Below are 13,555 nucleotides of genomic sequence, written 5' to 3'. Positions count from 1 at the left end.
GTGAACTAAAATATTATGTTGCTTCTTCTCCATTCTTCTACCAATTCAATTTCATGATTCTATAACACATTGATTAAATGTCATAAGATAAGGAGTTAGGAGATAAAAGGAAGCACAGAAATTCTGTTAATATAAAATGAATTATAGAATGCTTCCAGAATGAAGCTGATCTTGATCAGTGTGATGAAGGGAAGGGAGGATCTTATTGTGAAGATTGACAGTCTAGAGTTAGTTCTCCAAACTTGCTGTGCATCAGAATCACCTGAGGAACATAGTAACTATACAGTGCTCAGACCTGACCCGGGAGATTCAGATTCAGTTGGCTTAGGGTGGGGCCTGGGAATGTCTTTATACTTGGCTGATGCTGGTGTAATAAGGCTTCGGACATTTTTTTTTTTTTTTTTTGGAAAACATAGGTTTAGGACCCAGTCCAAAGTTTTGTTTTTGTTTTTCTTAAATTTCTTTTAAAAAAAAAATATTTTATTTATTTATTTGAGAGAGAGAGAACGAGTGGAGAGGAGAGGGAGAAGCAGACTCCCTGCTGAGCAGGGAGCCAGATGCGGGGGCTCCATCCCAGGACCCCAGGATCACGACCAGAGCTGAAGATAGATGCTTAACCAACTTAGCCACCCAGGCACCCCTTCTTTTAAATTTCAATCTTCAGCATTTTAAAAAAGTTTTGATGTCATTCTCTCTTACCATCAGATTTTTTTCTGGCTTTTTTTGGAATATGCACAAGGTAATGTCTATTCTTTAATAGAAGCCAAGATTCTGATCCATTTTTGCTGTTATCATATTAAGTTATTCTAATATCTCTTGTGCTAAATCAGATGAAAGTCTATTTTCTTGTTTCCTTGGAATTAAAAATGGAGTAAGACTCTTAGAGTATATGATTATGGGCTATCAATATATTTGTATTTACATTTCCTTTAAATATCAAAGTTTATTGCCAGAAGCACCAGTAGTGTTTGACTGAACCTTCTTTTTTAGTACAGAAATGACTGCTTTCCAGAATCAGCTTTCTTTCTTTCAATGTTTGCTACAGCTTTGAAAATTGGATAAATACTCCAGTGACTTACCAAAAAGATTTATGCTAGTAGTGAACTATTACTATTTGGCATTTGTCAGTATTTCCTGAAAGCATCTAGAAATGTCTTATCCCCTTCCTTCTCCAATCCTATAGTGCACTAAGGAGGTTTCCCCAAGCTGCTTTGAGGCCATATATATACGCCATATTGCATACCCAGGTGCATACTGCACACCCAGCATGGAGTCCAGTGTGGGCTCAAACTCATGACTCTGAGATCAAGACCTGAGCCAAGATCAAGAGTCTGACACTTAACTGACTGAGCCACCCTGGTACCTGCAGAGGACTTAAAAAAAAAAAAATTATTTATTTATTTATTTATTTGAGAGAGAGAGAGCAGGGGAAGGAGGAGAGGGAGGGGGACAAGCAGACTCCATGCTAAACCTGGAGTCCGAGGAGGGGCTCGATCCTACATCCTGAGATCATGACCTGATGATGGAGAGAGAGAGAGAGAGAGATTGAGGGATTTATTGCAAGGAATTGGCATATGCAATTGTGGGGGGCTGGCTAGTCAAGTTCAAAATTTCTAGGGCAGGAAATTAGGAAAGAAAGGTTGGAATCTCTCAAGCAGGAGGTGACACTGCATTTCATAGGTGAAATTTCTTATTCTGCAGGGAAACTTTGTTTCTGCTCTTAAGGCCTTTCAACTACCTGGGATAGACCCACTCTGACTGTGGGGGATAATCTACACAAAGTCAACTGACTATAGATGCTAACTGCATCTATAAACTACCTTCACAGTAACACCTCAATTAAAGTTTGATTGAATAACTCAACACTATAACCTAGCAAGGGACACATAAAAGAGTAGCACAGCAATGCTTGGAAAATGCTATGGTAGAGAAAGTATAAAATACCAAGGACAGACACAACAGGAGTTTTTATCTTATACTAAAGGAGAATCAGATGTTTTCCTGAAAGAAATGACAATTAAGGTAAGACCTGAGAGATGAGTAGGAATTAGATAAAGAGGTAAACAGAGAATATTCTGGGATGTGGTACCCAGAGACCAGAGAGAGAGAAAGCTAGAGATGTAATTTTCTCTTCTTATCAGATTTTTCCTTTCTTTTTTCAGAATACCTATGAGGTGATGGTTGTTCTTTAACGGGAGCCACAATTTGATTTTTTTTTCTTTTGTAATTATTATATTAACTTGTAATGTCCTTAGTGCTGAACGAGATGAAACTCCGTTTTCATGTTTTAATTAGCATTCCCAGTTACTGGTGAGATGAAGCACCTTTTCATAGGTTTAGTTGATATTCAGGTTTCCTCCTCTATAGATTGCTTGTTTGTAACCTTTGCACATTTTCTATTGGGTACGTTTCTTTTCCTTATTCATTATGTGTGATTTTTTTTTAAATTTTATTTATTCATTTGAGACACAGAGATAGAGAGAGAGAGCATGAGCAGGGGGAGAGGCAGAGGGAGAGGGAGAAGCAGGTTTCCTGCTGAGCAGGGAGCCTGATGTGGGGCTCGATCCCAGGACCCTGGGATCATGACCTGAGCTGAAGGCAGACGCTTAACCATCTGAGACACCCAGGCGCCCCCATTATGTGTGATTTGGGTATGACTAGAAATCTTTTGTCTTTATATGCACTGCAGATATAGTCTCCCAGGGAACACCAGTCCAAACTAGGAGGAGCTTTGTAGACTACAGTTTGCAGGTGAGTGCAAGGGGACCTCATTAAGTCAGAGAGTACTGGGGTGATCTTGATTCTGGACCCAAGTCTCACTTATAGGACAGAGTCCTTATATTAAGCGGGAACATGGGGGCAAAGGAAAGAGGGTCAAGGAGACAGCGCATTTCACAAAGTACAGTATTTTTAAACAATTCAAATAAATGACAGAAGAGGGAGCTCTAGAATCTTGAAGCTAGGAAAACTACACTGGCTTCTAGTACAAAAAACTCATCTCACTGAAATATAAGCAATAAGAAAGAAAAGCAGTCAAACACATTAAAAATTATTATCAGTGGGGACCAGGACAAATAAAAAAGGGGTGCCTCACTGGCTTAGTCAGTAGAGCATGTGACACTTGATCTCAGGGTTGTGAGCTCAAGCCCCACATTGGGGGTAGAGATTAATTAAAAATAAAATCTTAAAAAGATTATTATCAGAAAAAAAGGAAAATTAGAAGCAGAACAACATTCTTTCAAGCAATGTAAACACACCAGAAAGACATGATAAAATAAAGGAAAACTATATTCTAGTATTTTAAATAAATAAGCTAAAAGAAGAAAATAATAGAGGGTATAAAAGAACAACTTAAATTGGAATCAAAATAACTCAGAAAGAATATTATCAGAGAAAAGAAAACATGAAGACTTGAAAATGAAGCTTAGAAAACCAAGGAAAGTGTTAGAAATAAAAGAAACTAAACTTGAAGCAAAATATTAATTAATAAATACCACGGGCAGTACGTAAAAAGAAACAGGAAATGGGAAGGAGGAAAATTTTAAATTAAAAATATGAAAGAAATGAAAAAAGGATTTAAGAGAAAGTGACATAGAACCTCAGGAAAGTGTCTCTGTGTGTTTTTGTGTGTGCATGTGTGTGTAAATTCCTGAGGAAGAAAGCCAAAGCTACTGAACAGAACAGAACAAATATGAAAAAATCATCATGGAAGAAAACCATTGTGAAATAAAAGGCAACTTGAAGTCATATATTGAAAGAATATACTGTGTAGCCTGGAAGATCAACCCAGAGTTGATATTCTAGTAAAATAATTAGAACTAAAAAAAAAAAAAAAAGAAAAAAAGAAAAATGAATTCAAAATATTCAATAACAAAAAGTTTAAGAGTCTCTTTCAGCCTCTCTGTTTCAGAGACTATGAAAAAAATCATGCTCCAGGATTTATTCTGAGGGGTAGCATTGGCTGAGTGTCTTCTGGGCTCCTGCCAGTTCTTGGGTAGTTGTGGCCCTCGCCTAGCCCTGGGTGCTCACCCCACGATGTTCTTCCAGCACAGAGTAATGCAGCTGGCATTGTACATTCCATTATGTGCACTCATGCTTGATCAGAATGAAGGAGAGTAAGGGTCTGAGAGGAGACAACCTAATGCCTAATCTCAAAGATAAAATTATACATGAGGATATATTGCATTCCTAGGCAGTAAAAAATGAAAGGTAAACCAGGGTTTTGCCTTCTATTGGATAATCATAACCATATGGTACCAGTAGGGCAAATGTAAAGGTGGTAAAAATCATTTATGTGTTGAGATCTGAAGAGCCCTTCCAATGCTAAGAGGAAAAAGAATTTCTTTCACTGAAAGATGAGGTTCCATTATTAGACGTTCAGTCCTCTGCTTTAAGCCTTGTCCTTGGCACATTGGAAATATTCAAAGCACTTGGCTATTATGATAGAAATGGTAACAGCACACTCAGTGTCCTTTCAACCTTCCTAGTTATTTGGAAAACTAAGGCATAACTGTTCCCACACTTCCTTAAAGCTGCTGTCTGAGAGCAAATTTTGTCCAATTAAATGTCTTTTGTGGGACTGGAAGGCAGAACTACAAACATTATTTTTTTTAACATTTTAGTTCCCTGTGTGAAATTCCATTCCACTTAAAATACTTACAAGTAGCTTTTATTTCTAAAACTGACCCGGAGTCTCATAGATGTGAAAAAGCATGTATATTGGGGAGAATGGATGAAGCAATGTGAGGGAATAAAATTTCTCATGAAAGCACGAGCTCTAAAACATGGGGACAGAACACGGCTCACAAGAAAACCAGTCCCATTTCATATGTAACTGAAAGATGGCTTCTTTAAAAACTGATTCTTCTGGAAGAACTTACCGGGCAGTTAGGCTGGTCTTCTCCACAAAAGTAAAATAATAATCCTCAGTGTCTCCTAACGAAATTCCAAGTAAATCTCCTTGCCATCACACAATGTCCTTCATCTGTTCTTGGTTCTTTTATATCCACCTCCTTCCCCATTTTAAGAAGTTAGAAATGTAAAATAGCCTTACAGCTATTTTAGTTAAATGTTACTATTTTCTAAACATATAAAGAAGCTTAATCAGTAGAACCACTTTCCTAATATGATCTATAGTTGATCTAATGACTAGATATGATCTAACTTTATCCCATACCTGGTAGGACTGCAGAGAATAAAAATTAGATGGAGGAGGGCCAGTCTAAACATTTCATGCTCAACATACATGACAGAAGTAGGAATAAATTTTCTTAACAGCCTCCTCCTATTCTGCCTCATCTCCTTCAGGAACCTGGTATCCCTATTCCTTTTTTTTTTAAAGAAATGAGGGGGTTTTTTGTTTGTTTTTACAGATTTTATTTATTTATTTGTCAGAGAGAGCACAAGCAGGGAGAGGGGCAGGCAGAGGCAGAAGCAGGCTCCCCGCTGAGCCAGGAGCCTGATGTGGGACTCGATCCCAGGACCCTGGGATCATGACCTGAGCTGAAGGCAGATGCTGAACCGACTGAGCCACCCAGGCGCCCCTGGGTGTCCCTAAGCATTTCATGGCAGTATTTTGGCCAATGAGAACTCCCGAAGTTCTGAGGCAAAAGGAACAGGTTATTCCTAGGTTTGCCACGGGCAAAGCAGTGAAAAGGAGCAACCACTCTAGCCCAGGGTCCCTGGGTCTCTGCTGGGCCCCTGGGCTCCTTGGGGCTCCTGTTCTTCACATTCCCATTGTAACTGGAAGTTCCTGTGGATGGCACTTACTGGTACTGAAGAGAAGTTGGGCACTGATTCCTTCCCTGTGTTTGATGACTGCTTCATGGGGTGCTGAGGACAACTGGTCCAGGGCTGAGGAGATTCCAAAGGCCTTTATGGGCTTCTGGGTCTCTGATGCTGAAGACTGACTCTGTGTTATAGAAGTCAGTATAAGACCTAACATTTGCAAGTTGATTGATTTCACACCAGCTACAAGGATATTTGCCTGGAAATAGAAACACAATTTCTACTTGTGTCTTGGGAGCCCAGTTATCCAGGGACACCCCTCATAAGATGGCAGCCTGGATTGCTGGGCTCGTCCCACACAGTTGACTTGCGTCTTCACCACGGCTGCGCCTCATCAAAGAAGCTGCAAGAACACCCACTCATCAGGTGTCCCCTTGCCTGCAGAGCTCCCTTAAATCAGACAAAGCTGAGGAGAAGAAGCCAAGAAACTCACCTCTGGATAAGTGACATAGGTGTTACAACAATACATGGCTGGCACCGTGACCACGACTGAGTTCTCACTCCGTTTCTGTAGGCTCTGCACTCACACGCAGCTCTCACCTGCTTGGCTGTTTTCCATTGGTGCCCTGAACATGAGTTAGCTGAAGTTGTTGTTGCAGAAGACCATGAAGTTCCTGACCGTTATTTATAAATGCTCACTCAGTATCTATTTGCTCTGTGTTTACACATAATTCTGGCAAGCCCTGTTTCTGTTCTCATCAGTACAGATTAATTGTGTAGATGTCCAAAAAGCCTTTTTATAGTTATTGACCAGTATTTACAGGTTGGCATTCGTTCCTATAGTTTGCAAAGCACTTTATCTAGTTTTCCATACAAGTTGATATAAGTTGGCACTTGAAAGAGTGAACTTTTGGTATCATCATAATAATAGCCATCACTTTTAGTGCTTCCTCCATGCCAGGCAAAGTGCTAGGTGCTTAAGATAAGTTGTCATTAATTCTGCTGGACAGTGAGCCTGCAACATGGCCAGGCATGCTTCTGAGAGGTTTGGGAAGGCAGATTCCTTCTGCTTGGCTTTGGCAGTTGGTTTTATTTTGAGAATTAAAGACACATGGCTCTCCTCTTAAGGTGGAGGACTATGTACTGATTTCATTTAATTTATCATATTGGGCTGATGTAGTTAGATAAATAATAATAATAATATTCTTAAGTATCCGCTCTGTGCCAATCAATGTGTCTGGTTTTTAACATAAAATATCTTTATTCCAGTCAGGTAGTTATTATTATCCACATTTTATATGGTGAGAAACACTGGCTCCAGGGGAGTATCATCTGCTCAAGGACAGTAGGTGAGTGATAGAGCCAAGACTCAACTCCACTTGCATAAGAACCTAAAGCCAGACTCTTCCCAATCCCAGATCACTCCAGTTAGAGAGGAAATCCCCTTAACTGCAATTTATGGTTCCTAAACACTGCTCGAAGGGACTCACCTCTGCAAGGAGTTTTCTGGTATAGTGGGAAGGTTCTTATTTCTATCCCTTTTCTCCATGGAACAGTGATCTCAGCCAGGGAGAGGAGAGCCATTCTGCAGCCTATGAGTCTAAGTCGAGAGAGAATTTTAATCATCTAAGAGGAACCCAGCCAGAGTAATTCCTAGACCTCACTGGCTGAGTCCACCTCTCAGAATGACCTGGCTCTCTTCCACCACGCTCAGTTCTTTTCCTGGCAGCTGAAGGTACTGTAAACACGGTCTCTGTACCTTGGAATTGTTAGAGGATTTTTTTCCTCCGTCGGTGCCCGTGGTTCTTGGTCACACCACTTCAAAGAATGAAGAGGTAGATCAGACGGAGTGGTGGGCAGCAAAGCAAGGTTTACTGAGCGATAGTAAAGTGACAGTACAAAGCTCCCAAGGAGAGAGGGGACCCGAAGGGGTTGCCACCGGAGTTTCTAAGTCAAGGGGTTTTTACGGTCTTGTTGGTGGGCTGTTTCAATCTGATTAACCCTCCCTGTGCCTGTCATCCAATCAGATTTTTGTCACCTATCTATCATATGGGAAAGGGTGGAGGGCTCCTTCCAGGGCGGGGTAAAATCCTTTTAAGGGTGGTTTCCTCTTAGGGTGGGGGCCTGCTGTCCCTGACTGCCTGCCTTCCAATTATCCTTCATCAGAAGGAACCTCTCCTGGTGCCTACAGCAAAGAAGGTGCCTGCGGTGTTGGGAGAGCAGCCCCTATGGCAAGTTGACTCCACTCTGCAGGAAAGTCAGCTGGCTAGAAGAGTCCAGGAAGACCCCATGAACAGGAAATCCCATTCCTTCCTTCAGCCATAAATGTCTTTCCCCTGCATTGTCTATTCTAAAAGCCACTGATGTCATCCCTTTGGTTCTAGGCTCATCTGGCTATTGGAAGGCTAAAGGTGACTATAGCTGGGTATTCCACACATTCCCCCTCCCCACCTCCATCCCCCGCCCCACCATGCCCTGGTCAGTTAGGCCATGATACATTTCAGCATTTTAGGCTCTGGTTAACTGGTTTCTCCTGAGGGCAGGCCTTCTAGAAAAGAAGCTCTCGAATATTAAAAAAATGGTTCCTTTCCCCTCCCTCTCTGGGAACACTAGGAGGTTTTTCTCTGTTATTTACTCCAGGAGGTGTATAGCTCCAAGAGGCAAATCCCACCAGTGGATTTTTCTCTCATACGTACTGTGAGAACCTGGTCAAGTTCCTAGGGGTAAAATGAACACATCACATCTGTGGGGAGTCCCCTATGAATGAGTGTCCCTGGAACTTTTTTATAAAGATTTTATTTATTTTAGAGAGAGAGGGAGCGGGAGTGGGGAGGGGCAGAAGGGGAAGAGAAAGAATCTGAAGCAGTCTCCACACTGAGCAAGGAGCCCAAGGGGTAGGGGGGATCGATCCCAGGACCGGGAGATCATGACCTAAGCTGAAACCAAGATTCAGACGCTTCACTGACTGATCCACCTAGGCACCCCACCCCTGGAGCTTTTATTTATCTATCTATCTATCTATCTATCTATCTATCTATCTATCTATCTATCTATTTATTTAATTTATTTTTTAAAAGATTTTATTTATTTATTTGACAGAGAGAGACACAGCGAGAGAGGGAACACAAGCAGGGGGAGTGGGAGAGGGAGAAGCAGGCTTCCCGCCGAGCAGGGAGCCTGATGTGGGGCTCGATCCCAGGACCCTGGGATCATGACCTGAGGCGAAGGCAGACGCTTAACGACTGAGCCACCCAGGTGCCCCTATTTTTTTTTTTTATTATGTTATGTAAGTCACCATACAGTACATCATTAGTTTTTGATGTAGTGTTCCATGATTCATTGCATATAACACCCAGTGCACATGCCCTCCTTAATACCCATCACCAGGCTAACCCATAGCCCCCCCCCAAAACCCTCAGTTTGTTTCTCAGAGTCCATAGGCTTTCATGGTTCGTCTTCCCTTCCAATTTCACCCCCCTTCATTTTTCCCTTCCTTCTCCTAACGTCCTCCATGCTATTCTTTATGTTCCACAAATAAGTGAAACCATATGATAATTGACTTTCTCTGCTTGACTTATTTCACTTAACATAATCTCCTCCAGTCCCATCCATGTTGATGCAAAAGTTAGGTATTCATTCTTTCTTTCTTTCTTTCTTTCTTTCTTTTTTTTTAAAGATTTTATATATTTATTTGAGAGAGAGAGAATGAGAGATAGAGAGCATGAGAGGGAAGAGGGTCAGAGGGAGAAGCAGACTCCCCGCCGAGCAGGGAGCCCGATGCAGGACTCGATCCCGGGACTCCAGGATCATGACCTGAGCCAAAGGCAGTCGCTTAACCAACTGAGCCACCCAGGCGCCCTCTTTCTTTTTTTAAATTTATTTTTATTATGTTATATTAATCACCATACATCATTAGTTTTTGATGTAGTGTTCCATGATTCATTATTTGCGTATAACATCCAGTGCTCCAGGTATTCATTCTTTCTGATGGCTGAGTAATATTCCATTGTATATATGGACCACATCTTCTTTATCCATTCGTCTATTGAAGGGCATCTCAGCTCTTTACACAGTTTGGCTATTGTGGACATTGCTGCTATGAACATTGGGGTGCATATGGCCCTTCTTTTCACTACATCTGTGTCTTTGGGGTAAATACCCAGTAGTGCAATTGCTGGGTCATAGGGTAGCTCTATTTTTAATTTTTTGAGGAACCTCCACACTGTTTTCCAAAGTGGCTGTACCAACTTGCATCCCCACTAACAGTGTAAGAGGGTTCCCCTTTCTCCACAACCTCTCCAACATTTGTTGTTTCTTGCCTTGTCAATTTTTCCATTCTAACTGGTATGATATGGTATCTCAATGTGGTTTTGATTTGAATTTCCCGATGATGAACATTTTTTCATGTGTCTATTAGCTATTTGTATGTCTTCTTTTGAGAAGTGTCTGTTCATGTCTTCTGCCCATTTTTTTTAATAAAGATTTTATTTATTTATTTGACAGAGAGAGACAGCGAGAGAGGGAACACAAGCAGGGGGAGTGGGAGAGGGAGAAGCAGGCCTCCCGTGGAGCAGGGAGACCGAAGCAGGGCTTGATCCCAGGACCCCGGGATCATGCCCTGAGCCGAAGGCAGATGCTTAACGACTGAGCCACCGAGGCACCCCTTCTGCCCATTTTTTGACTTATGTATTTTTTGGGTGTTGAGTTTGAGAAGTTCTTTTTATTTTTTTAAAGATTCATTTATTTATTTTGAGAGTGAGAGAGAGAGAGAGAGAGTACATGAGAGGGGGGAGGGTTAGAGGGAGAAGCAGGCTCCTCGCTGAGCAGGGAGCCCGATGTGGGACTCGATCCCGGGACTCCAGGATCATGACCTGAGCCGAAGGCAGTCACTTAACCGACTGAGCCACCCAGGCGCCCCGAGTTTGAGAAGTTCTTTATAGATCTTGGATATCAGCCCTTTTCTGTAGTGTCATTTGTAAAAATCTCCCATTCCGTGGGTTGCCTCTTTGTTAACTGTTTCCTTTGCTGTGCAGAAGCTTTTTATCTTGATTAAGTCCCAAAAGTTCATTTTCACTTTTGTTTTGCTTGCCTTTGGGGATGTGTCTTGAAAGAAGTTGCTGTGGCCAATGTCAAAAAAGTTACTGCCTATGTTCTCCTCTAGGATTTTGATGGATTCCTGTCTCACATTGAGGTCTTTCATCCATTTTGAGTTTATCTCTGTATATGGTGTAAGAGAATGATCGAGTTTCATTCTTCTGTATATAGCTGTCCAATTTTCCCAGCACCATTTATTGAAGAGATTGTCTTTTTTCCTGCTTTGTCAAAGATTATTTGACCATAGAGTTGAGGGTCCATATCTAGGCTCTCTATTCTGTTCCATTGGTCTATGTGTCTGTTTTTGTGCCAATACCATGCTGTCTTGGTGTTCACTGCTTTGTAAGATAGCTTGAAATCAGGCAACGTGATGCCCCCAGCTTTGTTTTTCTTTTTCAACATTTCCTTGGCGATTCGGGGTCTTTTCTGATTTCATACAAATTTTAGGATTGTTTGTTCCAGCACTTTGAAAAATGCCACGGAGTCATGATTGGGATGGCGTTGAAGGTATAGATTGTTCTGGGCAGCATAGACATTTTAACAATGTTTATTTTTCCAATCCATGAGCATGGAATGTTTTTCTATCTTTTTGTGTCTTCTTCAGTTTCTTTCATGAGTGTTCTGTAGTTCCTAGAGTATAGATCATTTATCTCTTTGGTTAGGTTTATTCCAAGGTATCTTATGGTTTTTGGTGCTATTGTAAGTGGAATCGATTCTCTAATTTCTCTTTCTACAGTTACATTGTTAGTGTATAAGAAAGCAACTGATTTCTGTGCATTGATTTTGTATCCTGCCACATTACTGAATTGCTGTGTGAGTTCTAGTAATTTGTGGGTGGAGTCTTTTGGGCTTTCCACATAAAGTATCATGTCATCTGTGAAGAGAGTTTGACTTCTTCTTTGCCAATTTGAATACTTTTTATTTCTTTTTGTTGTTTGATTTCTATTGCTAGGACTTCTAGTCCTATGTTGAACAATAGTGGTGAGAGTGGGCATCCTTGTCATGTTCCTGATCTTAAGGGAAAGGCTCTCAGCTTTTCCCCATTGAGAATGATATTCGCTGTGGGTTTTTCATAGATGGATTTTATGAAATTGAGGAATGTTCCCTCTATCCCTATATTCTGAAGAGTTTTACTCAGGAAAGGATGCTGTATTTTGTCAAATGCTTTTTCTGCATCAATTGAGAGGACCATATGGTTCTTCTCTCTCTTATTGATGTGTTCTATCACATTGATTGATTTGTGAATGTTGAACCACCCTTGCATCCCAGGGATAAATCCCACTTGGTTGTGGTAGATGATCCTTTTAATGTACCTTTGGATCCTATTAGCTAGGATTTTGTTGAGAATTTTGGAGTCCATATTCATCAGGGATATCGGTCTGAAATTCTCCTTTTTGATGGGGTCTTTGCCTGGTTTGGGCATCAAGGTAATGGTGGCCTCATAGAATGAGTCTGGAAGCTTTCCCTCTGTTTCTATTTTTTAAAACAGCTTCAGGAGAACAGGTATTATTTCTTCTTTGAATGTTGGGTAGAATTCCCCAGGGAATCCATCAGGCCCTGGACTCTTGGTTTTTGGGAGGTTTTTGACCATTGCTTCAATCTTGTTACTGGTTATTGGCCTATTCAGGTTGTCAATTTCTTCCTGTTTCAGTCTTGGTAGTTTATAGGTTTCCAGGAAGGCATCCATTTCTTCCAGGTTGCTTAATTTATTCGCATACAGTTGTTGATAATAGTTTCTAATAATTGTTTCTATTTCCTTGGTGTTAGCTGTGATCTCTTCCATTTCATTCATAATTTTATTAATTTGGGTCCTTTCTCTTTTCTTTTGGGTAAGTCTGGCCAGTGGTTTATTGATCTTATTAATTCTTTCAAAGAACCAGCTTCTAGTTTCATTGATCTGCTCTACTATATTTCTGGTTTCTAATTCATTGATCTCTGCTCTAATCTTAATTATTTCTTTTCTAATGCGTGGCTTAGGCATCGTTTGTTGCTTTTTCTCCAGTTCTTTAAGATGTAAAATTAGTTGGTGAATTCGGGATTTTTCTATTTTTTTGAGTGAGGCTTGGATGGCTATGTATTTTGCCCTTAGGCAAATACAAATACTTTGCCACCTTTGCAGTATCCCATAGGTTTTGGACCAATGTGTTTTCATTCTCATTGGTTTCCATGAGTTGTATAAGTTCTTTTTTGATTTCCTGGTTGACCCAAACATTCTTAAGCAGAGTGGTCTTTAGCTTCCAAGTTTTTGAATTTCTTCCAAATATTTTCTTGTGATTGAGTTCCGGTTTTAAAGCATTACGGTCTGAGAATATGCAGGGAATAATTTCAGTCTTTTGGTATCAATTGAGACCTGATTTGTGACCTAGTATGTGGTCTATTCTGGAGAAAGTTCCATGTGCACTCGAGAAGAATGAGTATTCTGTTGTTTTAGGGTGGAATGTTCTATATATATCTATGAGGTTTATCTGGTCCAGTGTGTCCCCCTGGATCTTTTAACTCTCATAGTTGTCCACACTGAGCCTCCAGCAGCTCACCAGTTAACAGTCAGGTTATCCTACCCCAGCACTGGCTCCAAGCACTGAGGTCTGCCCTTGTTGAGTGTTTGTTTTAGTAGGACGTTACTCGCTGTATTCATCTGTCTCTCCAATCTTGGGGGTAAAGGTTTGCCCTGTGTTCACCTCTCTTAAAGATCCTAGAAGAGTTGGGGCACCTGGGTGGCTCAGTTGGTTAAGCA

The sequence above is a fragment of the Eumetopias jubatus genome, unplaced genomic scaffold (genome assembly GCF_037043125.1).
Source record: "Eumetopias jubatus isolate StellerSeaLion01/CBP00866 unplaced genomic scaffold, mEumJub1_p1.0 scaffold_13, whole genome shotgun sequence".
In the NCBI taxonomy this organism is placed as follows: domain Eukaryota; kingdom Metazoa; phylum Chordata; class Mammalia; order Carnivora; family Otariidae; genus Eumetopias; species Eumetopias jubatus.
The sequence above is the reverse complement of the archived record's forward strand: the minus strand, read 5'-3'. Positions refer to the sequence as shown.